This window comes from Cololabis saira, chromosome 13, assembly GCF_033807715.1.
Source record: "Cololabis saira isolate AMF1-May2022 chromosome 13, fColSai1.1, whole genome shotgun sequence".
In the NCBI taxonomy this organism is placed as follows: Eukaryota; Metazoa; Chordata; class Actinopteri; order Beloniformes; family Belonidae; genus Cololabis; species Cololabis saira.
The window spans coordinates 33,171,645-33,190,003 of NC_084599.1; the positions used below are offsets into that span (position 1 = coordinate 33,171,645).

The following is an 18,359-nucleotide window of genomic DNA, read 5'->3' on the forward strand; positions in this document are numbered from 1 at the left end:
GGCTTCGCTGTTGGCTGCAGGAACCCCCCGACGGTCGTCGTGGCGCTAATGAGTCTCAATTCTTATTCTTGCGTCATGCTCCTTTAACCATTTAGCTTGATTGTTTTTTTTCAGACCTGTCAATCAATTTGACGATCAAGAAGAAAGTGTTCTGCAACATTTGGAGCCAGATGGAGCGTATGGAAATGTATTCTGCTTCTTCTGATCTATAGAAAACCATGTCTGTTGTCATGGGGCTGGTACCCCTCTCATTCACAGGCGTTTCCACCAGTACAGAACATACCGAACCAATCACAACAGGGTGGGGGTGGGCCGTTCCAGATGGTTAATCATGCTTTGGATCAACAAGTTTTTACTTTCCAACTCTTTACCCTCCTACTCCACTGCACTGCGATACCGGCCTGGTCGTTGCTATGACTACATCTTGACTACATCTCACGCTTTGTTTATCCGACTAATCGAATCCAGCGACCTCCAGAGCGTCTTCTGTGCCTCTTCCAGTGCTGTCCGCTGGATAAATCGAAGTCAAATCCAGAGGAACCAGACCAAAAGAAGATGATGGCTGGCCAGACTAATCCATATGAGCAGCTGGGGGATTGATTCAGCTCAATTACACAGTTCTTTTATATGATGCATACAATGCTCACCATTCACTTTAAAGAGCCGGTCTATGGAGCCACAAGCTGTGAGCCAAGATGCAGCTGCTAACTGGGAGCAGCAGAGACTCCAGCTGTATCTGTGGCTGAATGAATGTTGCAGCTGAAGCTGGGATGATGCACACGGAAGCATGGATGATGTTGACTTAAGATCCACTAAAATAATTAACTTCCCTTTCATTATAAAATTGTTTGATTGCAACTTTGTGTGTTTTTATGAATAATTGTTTAAAAAAAAAGCATAATTATTTCAATTATTTAATTGGTGCTTTCCCTTTATTTATTCATTTTTTCACTGTTAGAGTATTTTAAATGTCATGGATTAAGTTTCGCTGCTGAGGCATGTGGAGAGTGTAATTCTTTTTTTTTTTAAAGGGAAAAAAACGGATGAAACGGCTCGGCTCAGTGACTGACAGCCACAAGAGGACCCCTGATGATACAGTCCTCCTGATTACAGTCATTCATTATGGGTGTGGGAGATCAAGTGCTGCAATCTAGCTTGATTGTGTCACACTGACACCAGCTCTTTGCTGCTGAGTCCCTTTTTAGAATCTGTAGCAGATCCCTGAGTCAGACGTATTTGATGTTTTCAGAGTGCTGTAACAAAATGATGCGCAAGTTCTGTCCCTACAATTTACACATAAAACAAAGGAAGTGATTTATGAATCTGTTGTGACATATGTTCTCTAACTGCGCATTGCAAGAGGCGAGACTGAATGTTAAAAAAGCTTTCAAGGCATCTGTTGTCGAGTCAACTGTCATTCTGGTAACAGGTCTCTTCTAACTTAAAGTAAGGAATGTTTGGTTTTATAGCACTTTTTTCAAACATCAGTTACAAAGTGATTCACAATAACAGGTGTCATAAGATACTGGGGAGGTCCTGATTCGATCATGTGATTGGGTCCGATTTCCCCGATTTCCATGTCACAGCAGGAGACATTCACCTCTCAGACACATCCGCTTATCCAAAGCTGGCTGATCTTGCACTGACCCAGCACCATTGTCTAATAAACAATTATTATTATTCATATATAATTCTAATTAATGTAATAAGAAGAAGAAGTAGTCAATGGTGCTGCACCGGCAGAAAGTCAGGACAAAGGAGGAGGATTGGAATTGTGATGTAAATGAAACAAAAAAAAGAATCAACAAAAGAAATTGAATTTGTATATCTAAACATATTAAGAGTGTTTTTTACTCCCTTTTTATCTCCCCGACTTTATAACTCCCTCCTACATTATCAGTTACAATTACATACAAATTGTAAATCCGGTAGCTACTTTCCTCACAGAGGCAATGCTGGCTGACGTAAACGTAGAGCAAACTTGAAGCAGGCTCCCTTTTCAGTTCAGAAATGTCTGCATTCTACAAATATTTCAAATTGGAAAGCAAACGCGGTGCTGCAGCAGTTTCCACTGTTTGGAGTTTGGGGATCGATTAGATTTTTTATTTTTTTGTTTTTTGTCATGGCTTGATTTTTCTTTTTTGTGGATTGGGAAAGTATCAGATCAGGACTCGGTAGACTCGGTATCGGTCGACAATCAAAATCAAACGACTGTGATTGACATCCCTATAGGAAACAATAAAATGTCAAATGATTAACTCCTTAAATTCATGCCTGCCTGCCTGTAGCTGCAAGAAGTGCTGTGTTTGTGCCTCCTTAGTTGTCGAAGAATGCAGGGCTTTGTTTATTTATTTATTTTTTTGCTTTTATAAGGGTCCACGCAAGGAATTTCATTTAGCGGAGAGATATTGCCCCATTTTCAAAAGCTGACTCAATTTTCTTTGTTTTTGATGAAATTTCTTCTACATTTTGTTCAAAATACCACTGGGATACAGCACAAAACGCCCTTCTTGTACCACATTTTACATGCAGGTTTTCTTCACGTTCCTCCTCTTGCAGGGTGTGCCTCTTTTTGCGGTCGGTGCTTCAGCTTTGCTCTGACCAAAGCAAAGCTGAAGCACCTATTCATCATAGTTTACCATCAATCTCACACACAAATGCAGCATGTGAAACTAAGAGGGGCTATGATGAAGAGGCTGTATAAAAACATCTGATCTGGATCCCTGATGTCCCAGCACACTGGAAATCTCAACAGCTTACTTAATGACGTATTTTCAATCTTAGAGTGTTGTATTATCTCAAAATGTTTTTGAAAAGGTGGTCACTTAAATATAATTTTATAGCTCCAGCTATGAATCTTAACACTGGCTGCCTGTCTGTCAGAGGATAGACTTTAAAGTTCTGATGCTGGTCTATAAAGCTCTGAATGGTCCAGGACTGAAATACATCAGTGACCTCCTGACCCAGAATGAACCTTCCAGACCCCTCAGCTCATCTGGATCCAGTTTTTTATCAGTTCCCAGAGTTAGAACCAGACATGGAGAAGCTGCGTTCAGCTTCTATGCTCCACATGTCTGGAACAAACTCCCAGAAAGCCTCAGATCAGCTGAAACACTCTGTATTAAAGTCCAGGTTGAAGACTCACCTGTTCTCAGCAGCATTTGAGTAAATCTACAAACCTGCACTGGTACTTTTAAACTTGAGTTTAGATCATATTTTAACTACTTATTTTATTTTTTGTTTAAATTTTAAATCATGCTTTTTATTAGTGTTTTAATGTCTTTGTGCTATACAAATAAACTTGCCTTGCCTTTCCTCGCTCCAAATCTGGCCAAACCGCCAGGCATCAGTGAAACTATATTGACCAAAAGTTTGTTTCTGAACAATGGTCTAACACGGAAATGTCCACATAGTCGCTGAAAGGAAACAAGTGTTTTATCTGATCTAATTTTTTTTTTTTTTTTTTTTAAAAGGTGCGAGAAATTAATTTAAAAATGAAAGAAACAATGCCTTTGTGTATTAGGCTACCAGATGTCACTCTCCTCATCTCACACTGACATTTACATTTTCATCTCCATTTCCAAGCTTCATGCGCGCCTTTAGAGCGAGGTTGTCCCAGCACAGTCAAGTCAAATAATTGCACATGCGCAGAGAACATTCGCAACAATCTTCTACATCACGCTCTGTCATCTCATCCGTTTTTGCTCCCTTCCTCATCGCGCATCTGGTTTTAACCCTTGGGAAATGAGGTACGCATCTGTGTCATATGTGTGTTTCAGCTGTCGGATAGAGAAGGCACGTTTAATTGGTTGTCCTGAGAATAAAGTGTGGGCATTTAAAGCTCACGTCAGACATAAAAACCCTCAGTTCTAACAGATGAATGGCCATAGATGCAAACAACACTCAAGACCTTCGGCAACAAAGCAAAGGAGAAAATATAAAACCCTAAAAAGACCAATAAACCCATACATCTGCAGAGATAAGGAAGATTTACAAGGCAGCTTAGACAATTGTAAATAAATAAATGTAGCTACACTGAGAGGAAGCCGCTTGGACCTGTCTTAGACTCCGTAACAAGATCCCCTGTCGAAAATGTGAAAAAAAGAAAAGGAAATCCTCTAACATACACTGTAACTAATGCACACGCGCGTGCACGCACACACTGACAGATCTCCATCTGGTACTCTGCACAGATGAAGTTACTCCTGTTTCTCCTCCTCCTGCCAACAGGAAGCGCAGGGCTGCTGTCAACGCCGAATGGAGAGTAATAGTTTTGCTTGCAGCAATGTTTCTGTCTGTTTCAGGCAGAAACATCTCAGACATTTTAGACGTCGCTCACCTGTAAAGTGCACCTCAGGAAACCTCCCAGTTGTTGCCTACACTCATGCATTAAAAGGCATGCTTTCTATCCCTTTTAAATAACCATCTGACATGAGCTATTGCCTTTAGCACTCATCCCTAGTACTAGTAAATGTTGTGTTGTGTTGTATTTATTTTATTTGAAACTTTTTTGGAATGTCTGTCTATCTGTTGTGCCTGCGCCTGCACACTTTATATGTTTATATGTTTCACTGTGGGAAGTGGGAAACGTCCTCTCGATTTACTGTATGTCTTGACATATCAAGAATCGACAATAAAGCTACTTTGACTTTGACGAGCTGACACTGAAATCAGTATAAAAAACCTGCGTAAAGTAAAGTATCTATCTTCAACCAATTATCCACAGTGACATTTTATAATACTCTCATTTAAACCAGAGAAAACAAGCAAATCATCATTTTAAAATGAATTAAATATTTTCTTAAAGGAGCTTGAGGCTCCTTTTAAGAAATGAGACTCTCTAGCGCCACCCTTCACCACGACGGCTGTCGGGGGTACTGCAGCCAACATTGAAGCCGGCACGGGAGAACGGGGAGAACGTGCATGCAGCGTCATGTGACGTCACATCCACAGCCCAGCGCGGGAAATTCGGGACCGAATTGCAGCACATTTTGCAGCACACAGCCTGTTCAAGGCAAAGAAGAGATACACTAGAGGGATCATTCTTTTGGGTTTGGAACGATTCATCTGACATTATTACTAGAAAACTTAAAATGTATACGGATTATTTTCATAAATCCTGCCACAATCCGGCCTCAAGCTCCTTTAAATGCAGACTTGGTTGTAAATTTGTTAAATAAATGCATTAAGCACTTTATGCTGCATTTCATTCTACGACAAGTGCTATATAAATAAAGTTTGAGTGATTGGTTAATTCATATATACATACATTTGTCTCAATTGAAAAGCTTTTCTGCTTTTCCTTTTTCTTTTGCAGCTTAAATGTCTATTACATTTATGAAATTGTGTTTAGTGTGCAACCCATCGATGGAAATGTCGCTTATGCAATCAAAATATGGTTCATTTCATATCTTCATGCGGTTGAGAGCTTCCTTCTGTGCAGCAGCAGCAGCAGCAGCAGCAGCACTCTCTGGGCTCTCACATAGCTGTGGTTTAGCCACAGTCTCAGGACGGCACTCACACCATCAGCAGGAGCAGGAGGACTCCCTGCACACAGTCAACCACACTCACTGACACTGTTTTTGTCACAATTCAGTGAGCAGTCACCACCCAACATAGCTGTGGATGCATGTCCAGCGCCGATAACCAAGGTCCGAGCTCTGCCCTTGTCAACTCCTAAGAATTAAAGTCATTAGAGGCTGAGCAGCGGCTTTAATGAGCAGCTATTTAAGTGCATGATGTGACCAGAGTCTGCAGGTGCAGGATGGAGAGATCCTGTAAAGGGAAATGGACAAGTTTATGAGCGCTCCCGCAGTATTGTTTATATTGGTTTCAGAAGGCAAAGGTTGAGGTAAATGAGACTGCTGGCAGAGCTGGCAGAGCTGTGATCCATTCATCTGAACCATTTTCCAAACCACTTACTTCATTTCAGGGTCACTGTACCAATCATGGGGCAGCTGTGCCTCAGCAGGTAGATTGATTATCTCCCAGCTGGAAGGCTGTAGGTTAGTAGGGCAGGACATAAAAAGTGTAGCCTTGTTTAACATTAAAAACGGCAGAAATATAGATGCATGCTCAAACTCCAACAGTGCAGGGATCCCTCAGCGTTCAAATGTAGCCTGGCCAGCAATGCTAATTATCTTCCTCTCTGATGCAAAGACCCAGTCTGATTTGTCTTGGATTCAGCTTCGATTTCCAGCGAGCTACTGCTGCGTCTGGAGCTCCAGGCTAGGAAGCAGTACTAACAGATACAGAAGAAACAGCCCCTGGATGTCATTAGATGGGCATACAACCAATCAGAGTGATGAAGCGTGTAACATAGGCAGAGAAACACCCAGGCTAGTATCATGGGGAGACATAAGGAATGGCACGTGGTGGAGTAGGAATCCTGGTGAGTGACTGTTGTCGGTTTAGCAGTAAAAACTTGTTGATAGGGCTGGGCGATATATCGAGCTTTTAATATCTATCGATATATTTTCAAACGCGATATGGTACGAGACAATATCGTTTATATCGATTTAAAAAAAATATATCTATATAAATATAAATAAAAAAATAAAAAAAATATATTAAGAAAAAAAAATATATATATATATATTTATATATATATATTTTTTTTTAAACCATGTTTTTTTTCCTGATGAGCTATATTATATATATATATATATATATATATTTTTAATTTATTTATTCTTTTATGATTTTGATGTAGCTTATTTTGTGACAAATTTACTTGAATGTTTTATTTGAGATTTGCACAAATGTTTTGTTATTTGCACAACTGTCCACCTCAGTGGAAAAGTCTGCCTGTTACCGTCTACATTGTATTAATTGCACAGTGTATTTTAATTTAATTGTTATGCAGGAAAGGGATATTTGTTTTATTTTATTCAAGAAGCATTTTTATTCTATATATGCATATTTTTATTTCATTTGTTTTATACATTTTGATATTGTGCAGACCTCTGTTAATTAAGGTACCTGTGTGACATTTGGCACGAGGCTTTGTCCTAAAACTGACTGTTTTTTTAAGGGTTTGCCTCAGAAAAAAATGAAGCTAACAGAGATGCTATGCTATAATGCTTTGCGGGAAACCCCAATTATGGCACAGAAAAAATATCGATATATATCGAGTATCGCCATTCAGCTAGAAAATATCGAGATATGACTTTTGGTCCATATCGCCCAGACCTAGTTGATAGTGTCAGCAGCTCTGCTGTCTTGGCTGGTGGGAATAGAGGTTCCTGTCTGAGTCATCGCACAAAGTCCGCCTCTGTCCCTCTGCAATTGGTTCGGTATATCCTGTACCGTTTGGAAATAGCTGTGAATGAGAGGGGCACCCGAGTAGTTTTGTGCATTTCCCCAGCCTGCAAAACACTGGTTTGGCGAGTCCCAATCCCTCCTTGAACATTTCTAACAGTGTTAAGAGCTGTACCTGTGCAGCAATGTGTCACGATGTGTTACGACGTGATACAGTTGCAGAAATGACCACAAACTTTAGGCCAATGTTTGCATAACGTATCAGTGTGAAGTTATAATCCTACAAACTCCATCTCTCAAGGAATTTTAACCCACGAACACTGAACAGCAGCCTTAGTGGAGGCATCAGCGGTTGCAAAGTGACCTTAAATCTTCTTAGGATTACCATGCACAGCTTAAATAGACTGCCATATTGCAGATTGCGCAACTAAATAAAAGAACCGTTGAGGGTGTTTCGGTGACTAAAATGTGTCACAGGGAGGTTAACAGTGTTTGGAAGGCGTAAATGCTATATCTATGGTGTAAAACTGGTTCCTACCACAGACTCACACAGGGCTGCATATGCTTCCTCAACAGGTCCTGGAACAGGGAGTGGTCACTTTGAACACCACTGAAGCAGGAAGTTCCTCCCTCCTGCACCGAGCCAATTAAAACATAGCATTTGGAAGGTTCCATTAAGGAAGTCCCGTGTTACCCTCGGCTCTCCCAGCTCCCGTCACGACAGACTCTTGTTTTTTCCTGCCTGTCAATGCCAGGAACCCATTAAGGAGCAGTGTTAAGGAAACACTGAAAGGATGGACCTCACTATTGTTCCCCAGCGCTGCTCCTTGAGAAACGTCCAGCCGTCCCATTTTCCTTACGGTAGAGCCAAGTTTTAGGAAATTGTGGTACTCGAAGCTTTCCACAAACAGTTTTTAATAGAAAAAGTTTGTCTGGGACAAACTTTATGTTTTAGTGGGTGGAGCTGGTTCTTTGTCACCCATCTTCTACGAGATGTGCATGTCCAGGTTTCTGCAGCACATTTTCAAGGTACAGTGATTGCAGCGTGATGGAGGACCGGATAAAATCTGAAGGGCTCATTGAGTGATATGTTATCGGACGAAGGGGTCCCGATCAAAAATAACAAGGTTTTTATCATGTTTTTGAGTTGCTTCACAAAGCCAAATATGTTCCCAAGTAAAGAAAGTGACATTTTTTCATTATACAGTTTTTTTTATGTACTGTGATTTGCATAATTTACAAGTTTGGTGTAGTTTGAAAGTGTTTAAAACGTTTATTTGGTTTTTGGTGCATTCGGGAAAACGTTAAAGTCTGTCAACATCGCTCTTCTTTTCCCTGTTTATACATTTACAAGAGCCAACACCGGCCAAGGCCACAGTAAAAAATGCGTGGTTGTTGTAGTGTAAAATAACTTTCTTTGACTACGGCTGGCCGTAACTGTACACAGATCTGGATGAGAACCTTCCCTGGAAAATGAAAACCGGGCCGGCGTCCTCCACCCAACTCACCACCAAAGAACAAGGGAAAGTCTCACACTATTGTTCCCCCGAACAGCGAACTGCTGCCTGACCCCTGTCCGGCTCATGTCACCCACTCACATATCCACAATGGAGGCTCCACAAAAACACACGTACCATTGTTGAGCTCAGTAACAAGGAAATCTATGAACTCACAGGCATAAGCTCAGGAAAATGACGTTCAACTTAGCATGTTCAAAGACTACTGCTCACTGGCATGTTAAAAATGGAAAATAAGAAGCACATTAAAAACATTGAACAAGAAAGATTGAGAGCGTGGACACAACTGGCGGCTGAAGCAACGGGGGGAATAATTCAGCTTCTGCAATCCAGTGAGAAAAACAACAGGCACCTTTGTATTTCTTACTCATAAACGCATCAAAGGGGGGTCACTTTGCACAATTTGTGTTTAGTCTGAGGCCGATGAAGTGGAAATAATTATTGAGTAACATTTTGTGTATATAAAATGCCATAACCAGAAGAAAAGAACAACTTTTCAACATCAGATGCTTGGCTCATTGGGGTGATGGTACACTGAAATCTCTAATCAGATGCTGTTCGGAACACCATTTATCTAATTGACTTTTTAAAAAGTTGGGGCTGAAATCAGTTCAGAGCGGGGTGCACATAGATCTAAACCGGCTGACATTCCTTTGAACACAAAATGTGCTTTCAGAGCAACGAGCAGCTCTTCCCACCTTGGCACTGATATCAGTTGGTTTATGTCCAAAACTCGGATGAATCAAACTTAACTGCAACAAACTGTCTGCCGCCAAAGTTCTGGATCCACAACAGTTATTCTAGTTTCATAATCTAATTTCATGATTTTATATATTATGTTATTGCGTCTTTGTGTCTTTTTTTCTCTTAATTTTATGGAGCAGTTTGAAATAAATCGTTTAGAAGTCACTGATTAAGGCTTTTACCCAAAGAAAGTCTAGGAAATGCTCCAGATGAACCCAGTGACCCTGAAGTGGGAAGCAGTTAAAGATAACTGATGAATGGATGGCATTGATTTACTACTATAAATCTGCATCCCTAAATAATATAGTAAACAATATTTTTCATTGCTTCCATCTACTTAACAAAACCCTGCAAAAAAAACTGCAGCATAACTCCAGCTCCAGTTTTTAAAGTGCTGCAGTCGGTGGGGAAGCTGCAGTTTGCAGATCCGAAGTGCTGTGGGCACAGGCTGTGTGAACATTCAGACCCGCTGTGAACTTCTCCTTCTGCTGACACTGATAGAAAGGACTACACCGCTGGCTGGAGGATGCCAACAACATAAGAGAAAGAGCTGTGAAAGCAATGGCACCGCTGACGACGAGCGCATCAGCAGAGTACGAGATTAATGGTGTCCTGGCTGGCTGTTCGCTGGACGGTGTGTGTGTGTGTGTCTGTGTGTGTGTTTGTGTGTCCACATCAGCACGAACTCTTGCCCGTCGTCCCAGCCAGGGTTATTTTTTGGCATCTCTGATTGACACAAACAGAGAGTTTATGGCGTCTCGTCCCTCCCACAGCAGAGCTAAGAAAGCCCTAAACCCTCCTAGCCCATATTCAGCTGGCTCTCCCATGAAACTCCGTGGAGATAAAACAATTAACAATCCAACCTTTCTTCTCCCAGCACGGCTCAACCTCAAACACTCTGGTGAGGACGTCTTTACGAGAGCTCAAACGCTCACCCCGAAGATCCTGTTTTGTTTGGGAGAGTATTTATTGTTTCAGCAAGACATCAAATGCATTTATCCCTACAGGCGTTGGACCTCGCACGCACGCACGCACGTTGGTGCGCAAAGCACGTTCACGCCGCGTGTGTGTGCCGACAAAGGCGTTTACGGGTTCAGTGGAGCCTTGGAAGAAGTCAATGGATGTGGAAGTGTGTTGAATATGAACCGCATGGGAGCACTGGGCGCTCAGCCAGTCGACACCCCGCGCAGGCTGGCATCCACTGGCATCGACTAACCTCACACACACACACACACACACACACACACACACACACACACACACACACACACACACACACACACACACACACACACACACACACACACACACACACACACACACACACACACACACACACACACACACACACACACATCTCAGCTCCTGACGCGCCGCACACAGGCAGATTTGTGGGAAAAGATGGTGACATGTGCCAGGTGGTTTGTTTTGAGGTTGTTTCCTGGCTGACAGCTATCTTTGGAATAATAAACGAGAATAACTGTCATTGTGACAATCAGAAAAGACAGCCGGAGCGCCGAGGTAAGGAAATCAGGGCTTGTTAGGCTCGTCACACTGCAGCAGTTCTGTTCTTCCCTCTCTGAGAGCAGCTGTCCTGAGATGCTCACAGTGGCTGCAGATTCTGGGTGGGCCTCAGTGTGTGTGTGTGTGTGCTTCAGTGCTTCACACACACACACACACACACTTTCCATCAGATTAAGCTGCTGAACCTTTCCTCTAGTGCATGTCCACCTATGGCTTCTGTTTTCCGAGGTATGGCCAAATGGGATAACTCACAACTTTAGTTTACTCCAGAAACTGTCGCTCAAGCAGCTTTTCGTTTGCCGCTTAATTGAACACCTAAAACACTTTGCAGAGTGGAAACGTCCGCATGCGTGATAGGGCCCGTGATCCTCATTTAGGCGCTGAACCTAAAGACAGCACCTACCAACGTCTCAGTGACATCAGTTAGCAGGTAATTACACAGAAACCAACGTAGCGGACGAACTGAAGCTGTGACGTCCTGATGGAAACTCAGACATGAAAATCAATACTTTGGAGTGCTTAAATGTACAGTAAAAAGCAAGTTCAAAAGCAATGCATCTGTTACATTAAACCACAAATATTATCCATGATCTAGAAACAGACAGAGCACCACCATACACTAGGGTAATGGCCATTTAATGATCTTTAAGTGTTAGTTAGATTGTAGATAGAGGGACTTTAAAACATCAGGGAGTGAAGTAGCCACCGACGATTTCTTCCAACCGAACTGGAAACACCTCTGCGATGACTCAGGTTCGCTTCGACTATGTTCATCCACGTGCTGCAGATATCTCTCCCAAAGAGGACGCGTTTCATTCGACGTCCACCCGAAAGCTCATTTTCCACCCTCATACAGTAAAAACATTGACTATAGTTTTCATTTCCAGCAAGAAGCAGTTTTGTTGGAGTGCCACTGTGCTGGTCATGCAGAGATGTAATTATCCCCTTGATGGTTGTTTTATTGTGGATTGTACATCATTTCTAAAATGTACTTGTGCAAAAAGGGATTGCAACATGCTGACAAGAGTATTTTGCAATTTGGATGATTGCTAAAGTGAAGGAAAAACCAGAATCTTCCCATGCCGAATGCTGCCAAAGCTGAAAATATTAGGATATCAAATATTTGGGTCCAGTCCTTGTAAAAATGTGAATTTCATACATCTAATCCCATGGGATTTTTGCTTATTGTGTTATTTTACTTCTTATACACTTGTTTTGTGCATCTGCTAACCTTCTTAACCAACGATATTTATTGCTAAGCCTGTCACCATTAAATCTGAGCCGACTTTCATCGTTTTGCAGATTGTTTGGGATGATTTGTTCAACAGCTGGATGAGGCTGCTCTGTTTTCTCCTTTTGTGAGACTCCCTCTACTAAGTTGAAGATGCAAACTGTTTACCCGACTGACTCAGGACAGATTGCCTTTCTGTGGGAAATTTATTAACCTTAATGTCAGAAATTTTGCAAATGCAAAAAATGCATCATTGGAAGAACATTATCTCTGAAGCCGATAGCTGAGCTGGAACAGGATCCTTTCTTCAACATGAACCAACAGGGCCAGTTTAAAATAATTGAACCGTGTTCCTGCTGCATGTACAAAACGCCGCTTTTGCAGATGTTAGTGTCTAAACTGAGAAAATCCAAACTTGACTGAGTGCTGAGGAAATTCCCTGAGCCTTGGCAACACAAAAAAATACACCAACATCCTCAGTTCTCACTCCATAGCCTTGAAAGATTAATGGCCATCAAGCTCTCTTTTTTCTCTATTTTGCGTGTGTGTATTTTTCTTTTTTAAAGATTTTCTTGTCTTTTTTTTTTTTGGAGAGAATGGCATTTCACAGATGCCCTGTTTTCTGCAGACATGCCTATTTGAAGATCACACATCATGATATCATTACACTGCACGCCTCTAGCAGCCAAAAGCATATGAGGCGGTATGACTCACCTCTCTGCACCCTCAAGTAAACCACGCTGACACACAAGCAAACGTAAACACACGCACACAGCGAGCGACTCTCTGCCATTGGCAGGTCACACATATCTCTGAGGATGGGGGACTGTTTCTCTCTGACTAACCAGAACCTGAGCGTTGATGGAGAGCTGAGCCGGCACCCTCCACCTATGATGATACACATGATGTGCACAAGTATGACCCCCTGCAAATAATTCCCATGTGAAGGGAACTTTTTTTCCTCCCCTCCATTTTAATATGTAACTACAGCTACACAGCCAACCGTGGCCGGAGGTCTGTGGCAAGCAAGAAGACCGCCGAGACCGACTGTGATCGCAAGCACACACAAGACGAGGGAAATGCAGGACGATTAGCAAAGATGGAGCAAAAGCGCCGCTCAGGAATACACAGCCTGCTGCATGTATGACCAACGCCGGACAGCAACCACCCTTCTCTTCTCCCTCCTTCCTGCCATACCCCTGCCTGCCTACTTTTTAAAGAATGTCTGTATTGTAACCGTGTGCATATGTGCACATTCAGGCTGCAGCTGAAAAACATTAGTCAGGCCGGCAAGGAATTTCAGCAAAAACCCAGCCGAGCTTATAAAAATGCTTCAGAGGAGGCATCAGCTGGTACACGGAGACGTAGAAGAAGTTAGGAGGAAAGAGACTGAGCTTTCTCGGTGAGGAGGCACAGACAGTGTGTACGTCTGGCGTACGGCGTCTGATTATCACACAGATGCTGAAGATTTCCCAGAGCTGAGGGCTTAAGGAAAACAATCAGATAAACCTTAGACTGTTGGGCTACGGCCAGCATCCCCTTGTGTGTGATTCTGCACTTGAAAATGTCAAAAATGTCTTTGAAAAAAAAGCCCAGAGAAAAAAACAGGGAGTAGGACAAAAGTGAAACATAAAAGGAGACAGAAGACACCTCCAAGTCGAGAGTAGTGACATGTAAGATATAGAGAGATATAAAAACATATCCTTCACTCACCTCTGCAGCTGCTTGTTTTATCCGTCAGGATCAAAAAAAGAATGCAACAAGGTAGAAACTTCTGTTTCAGCAGCGCTCAGCCCGTTTTTTACAAGTCTCTTCAGGGTAATGTGCATTCATATTTTCTATCTGTCATCCAAACGTGAGCTCCTCTTCAGCCCTCTAGGATCACACTCTGTCTACCTACGAGGGTTTCGTGTAAATATATCCTAGATAGCAGTTAGTGAAAGAAGAGTACTATGGAGTACTAGAAGGCAGACAGACGGGATGAAACGGGAGAGCAGGGAGAGAGGAGAGCAGACTGAGTAGGATGCAAAAGCTATTCTTTCCTGACATCAGAGCGGCCGGGCTGGATACACCCACCTCCTCAGCATGCATCAAATAGGAGCCTGCTCTATATGCAAACAAGAGAGAAAGAGAGAGGACGCATGTGTGCAGCCTGAGATCTGATCTGATACGTGCACATGTGAGGCTGCGAGCGCTCATTAACTTACTTTTTACTGACACACTCCCGCATAAAACTGTCGTCTCGGTTGAACCTGGCCAGGGAAGAAATCGCTGCTTTCATGTGGAAAGAAACGGCAAAGACCGACTTCATGGTTAAAACAGCTGCTAATGAGCTGAACTCGATGCTTGTAGTGGGTTACGTTGGTGTACATTCTCAGTCATTCAGTGAAGTGTTTTAATAGACTCTAAGTGGATTCCCTTTTTTCACACCTTGTGATTTGTGTGTCACTGACCCACCTGACCCTCTCATGTGTCCTTGACGACCGTGAGTTATTTACCAATCTGCTCCAGCTAAGGGGGAAAGTCACAGCCTCTTCTTGTGTTTAATGTTGATTTTTCTCATTTGACATTGATTGCTTTTGTCACTCATCACTGAAGCCATCTGTTTTCCCTGTCCCCTTTGGAAGGATGGAACGTCCACAGCCTGAACTGGGAACACAGATGGTTTCACAGAGGAGTGAAAGAAGACATTTATGTTAAATGGGGGAGAAGAAATCAACATTAAACAGAAGCGGTGGCTTCTGGTCTCACATGTTCAACACTTACAAGGTGGTACTGACATCGGGGGAACGAGGCGCCTCATTTCCAGGTGGTTTCATAGCCATTCCCACCTTGATTCACATGACCACAACCACTGGCATGCTAAATAATGTACTTTACACTAGTGATGCACCGATTGTTCGGTAACCGAAATTGTTCGGCCGAAAATGGCAAAAAAACACTTTCGGTGTTCGGTGGAATAAGTGGGGAAAAAGACCGAACAATTAATAACGGCGTTGAAATATAAATAGACTGGCCGCTCCGTAACTGTTGCGCACCACATAAATAGTTGGCCAACCAAAAACTAACCACATAAGAATTTAACTAACATTCACCAGCAGGTGGAACCAAAACAACATCAATCAATCTATTACAGGTGCGTTTAGATGACGAAATCAAACAGCGAAGAGCGTGGAGTGAAGTGGTGCGGTGCAAACATGTCAGCAGTGTGGAAGTATTTTAGAGTGGCAAAGAATAATACAAGAATGGCTGTTTGCAATGAATTTTCTGCTCAAATATCTAGAGGGGGCACATCTGCAAAGTCTTTCAACTACAAGTTTGATTTATCATTTGAAATGATAAAAAACCCTGAGCGCTTTAATGCATTTTTATTGTTTTAAGGCTTATGTTACAATGTTCAGTCAGTTAAGCCTAACGTAAGCTCAAAGATGGCCAAAAAATGTATTTTGCTAATTTATTTATTTTAAGTTATTGTTCTTTGCTGGTATAATGTCTGCTGGAATATTTAAGAAATGCTGGGAAATTAAAAAATGTTCAGTTTTTATGTTCAACAAATGTTTTCTACCTTGTAATTTTGTAAAAGATTTTTTTCTTTTAAAAGCATGCCTAAATCAAATTTATTTGATTCAAATCAAATTTATTTGATTTATGCAATGGTGAAAAAATTGGCAAAATAAATGAAAAACTGCGAAGAACCATGTTCGGTATTGTTCGGTATTCGGCCAAGTGTTTATTATTATTTTCGGTTTCGGTTTCGGCCACAAATTTTCATTTTGGTGCATCACTACTTTACACTTAATGAACTATAAAGTTGGCCGGTGGTTTCCATTGACTTCAATTACTCACTAAAGCCCCACAAGCTTATGAGAGAGAACCCACCGGTCAATTAAAGGTAAAGAAGCCTTTCGGATGAGAGGCGGATCATCTTCAAGGACGAAAAAAAAAGTGTCTAACTGGGTTCTATTCAAGCTCAAAGGACGTATATAACCAGCAGCCCCCCGCCTTTGGGATGCTCCACAGCTCAAAGGTGGAAACATAAATCCCCGACTACATTGGTTATTTTATCTGTGTTTCCTTTTGACGTTTTCTATTGATTTTTCAAATGAAACCAGAATGGGAAAAACATTGCTTATATTAATTAATGAATTCCAGGGGACAGTGTCCTGCCGCAGGAGCTCACAGGGTTCATTTGCTGCTTTTTACTGCATAATTGCAAAGTAAATATTTTTAAATTCTTGAAGGTTTGGGCAAAACCTGGACTGTGAGGATGAAAACGTATTTTCATGAGGGTGAAGATCTTAAAAATAACAGTCAACAACGTAGTCACCAGCAACCTGTCGTTATCAAGCATTTATACAATTAACTCTTTATCAAAAAGTACTGTACTATATGTGATTGAAGGAATGGGTTTATTTTAAAGTCACTCGATGTAGAAATACCAATTCTGACCACATGGAGGCAGCATATGGCAAGAAAATTCACGCATCAGCTCCTGGTGTAAAGCCTGAATTATGGTTCTGCGTCAAACCAACGCAGAGCACACGCCGTCACCGTGACGCCGTCGTGAACCTTCGGACTTCTCCGTCACTCCATTTCGTCGCGGTGCAGTACCCCCCGTGACCGCTAATTCGTGATCTTTTCCTGAATGTTTTATCCGACTTTTTCCGGTCACAGTGAATCGAAGAGATAAGGACAACTATTGTGCAAAAAAACAAAACTAAAATAATCACACATACATGAAGAAAAGAGCGCTGAAAGTTCACGACTGCTTCAAACCGGAAACCGGAAATGCGTTGCTTCCAAGCGAACCAATCACAGCCCTCTCCGTCTGCGCGTGGTCTGCGTCGCCTCGACGCGTAGTTACAATTTTCGGGAGTTACGCGTCAGTGACGGCATGTGGTCTGCGTCGACGCGTACCACACGCCGTAGGCACGGCGTCGTTTTGATGCAGAACCATAACTCAAGCTTTAGACACGATCAATTGCACCTCGAGTGGCATGAAGTGGAGCTACAAAGACAAGCCAGACTGTCCTCGCTCTGTAGTACAGCATCTTTTGTCAACATAGCAGATATACGTGCTCCTCATAAGGTCAGAAAAGGTATCGCTACATATCCATCCATCCATTACCTTCTGCTTATCAGAGTTTGGACTCAGGGGCAGCAACCTGAGCTAAGCAACCCAGACCCCTCCCTGGCCACCTCCGCTAGCTCCTCCTGAGTCATTTCCAGACCAGGCCCGAGATAAAGTCCCTTCACCGTTTCATGGCTTTACAACGGAGTCTCCTCCCAGTTGGAAATGCCAAAAATACTTCCCAATCGAGGGGTCCAGGAGGCATCCTAACCCGATGCCCAAACCACCTCAGCTGGCTCCTCTCGATGTGGAGGAGCGGCAAATAATCCAAGTCCCTCAGAGTTGTGGAACTTCTTACACCATCTTTTATTGAGAGCTCTGGCACCCTGCGGAGGAAACTCAATGCGACCGCTTGTATCCGCAATCTAATTTTTCCGGTCACTACCCACAGTTCATGACAGTAGATGAGGGCTCAAACACAAAATTGACCGGTAAACAAAGAGCTCACCCACAACAGACAGAGTCTGCATTGCTGCAGACGCCACGCTAATCTGCCTGTCAAACTCCCATCTCTATTCTTTCCTCACTTGCTAGATACTTAAACTCCTCCACTTGATATCAAACCAATTTAAGACAAAGCCATTACAACCTCAGAGGGGAGAGCATATACAGGAAATCAACAATCAGAACCAACACCAAACTGAGATGCTACAGTGGCAGCGGTGGATGTATGGAATAAATTAGATAGAGATTTGAAATTATGTAGAACCTTAACCTTATTTAAAAAAAACATTGAGAAGAAGGATGATTTCTTTATATCAAATTAATGAGTGGTGATGCTTGCTATGTTGAGTTGGGTATTTATTTAATTAGTGATTTTATTTGATTTTTAAGGATGAAGGTAGACTGCACCTTTATTTTTAAATTTTTTTTATTTCTTGAGGAATTTTTCTTATCCCCATGGAGGCAATTTGTTTTACTGTCAGTCTTTTCTCTTACGCTCTTGCTTTCA

The 18,359-nt window shown here is 42.2% G+C and overlaps 1 protein-coding gene across 2 annotated transcripts in view; it reads right to left on the minus strand.

Moving 5' to 3' along the window:
- The window catches only part of kank4 (KN motif and ankyrin repeat domains 4), a 100,278-nt gene that overhangs the window by 78,679 nt on the left and 3,240 nt on the right, over window positions 1-18,359 (minus strand). Inside the window, exon 1 of one of the 2 annotated variants that reach the window (XM_061738705.1) lies at window positions 13,990-14,390. The exons of the other annotated variant lie outside the window; for it this stretch is intronic. The gene's annotated coding sequence lies outside the window, so the exon portion shown is untranslated. Of the gene's footprint in view, window positions 1-13,989; window positions 14,391-18,359 lie in introns of those variants that run through there. 2 annotated transcript variants of the gene reach the window in all.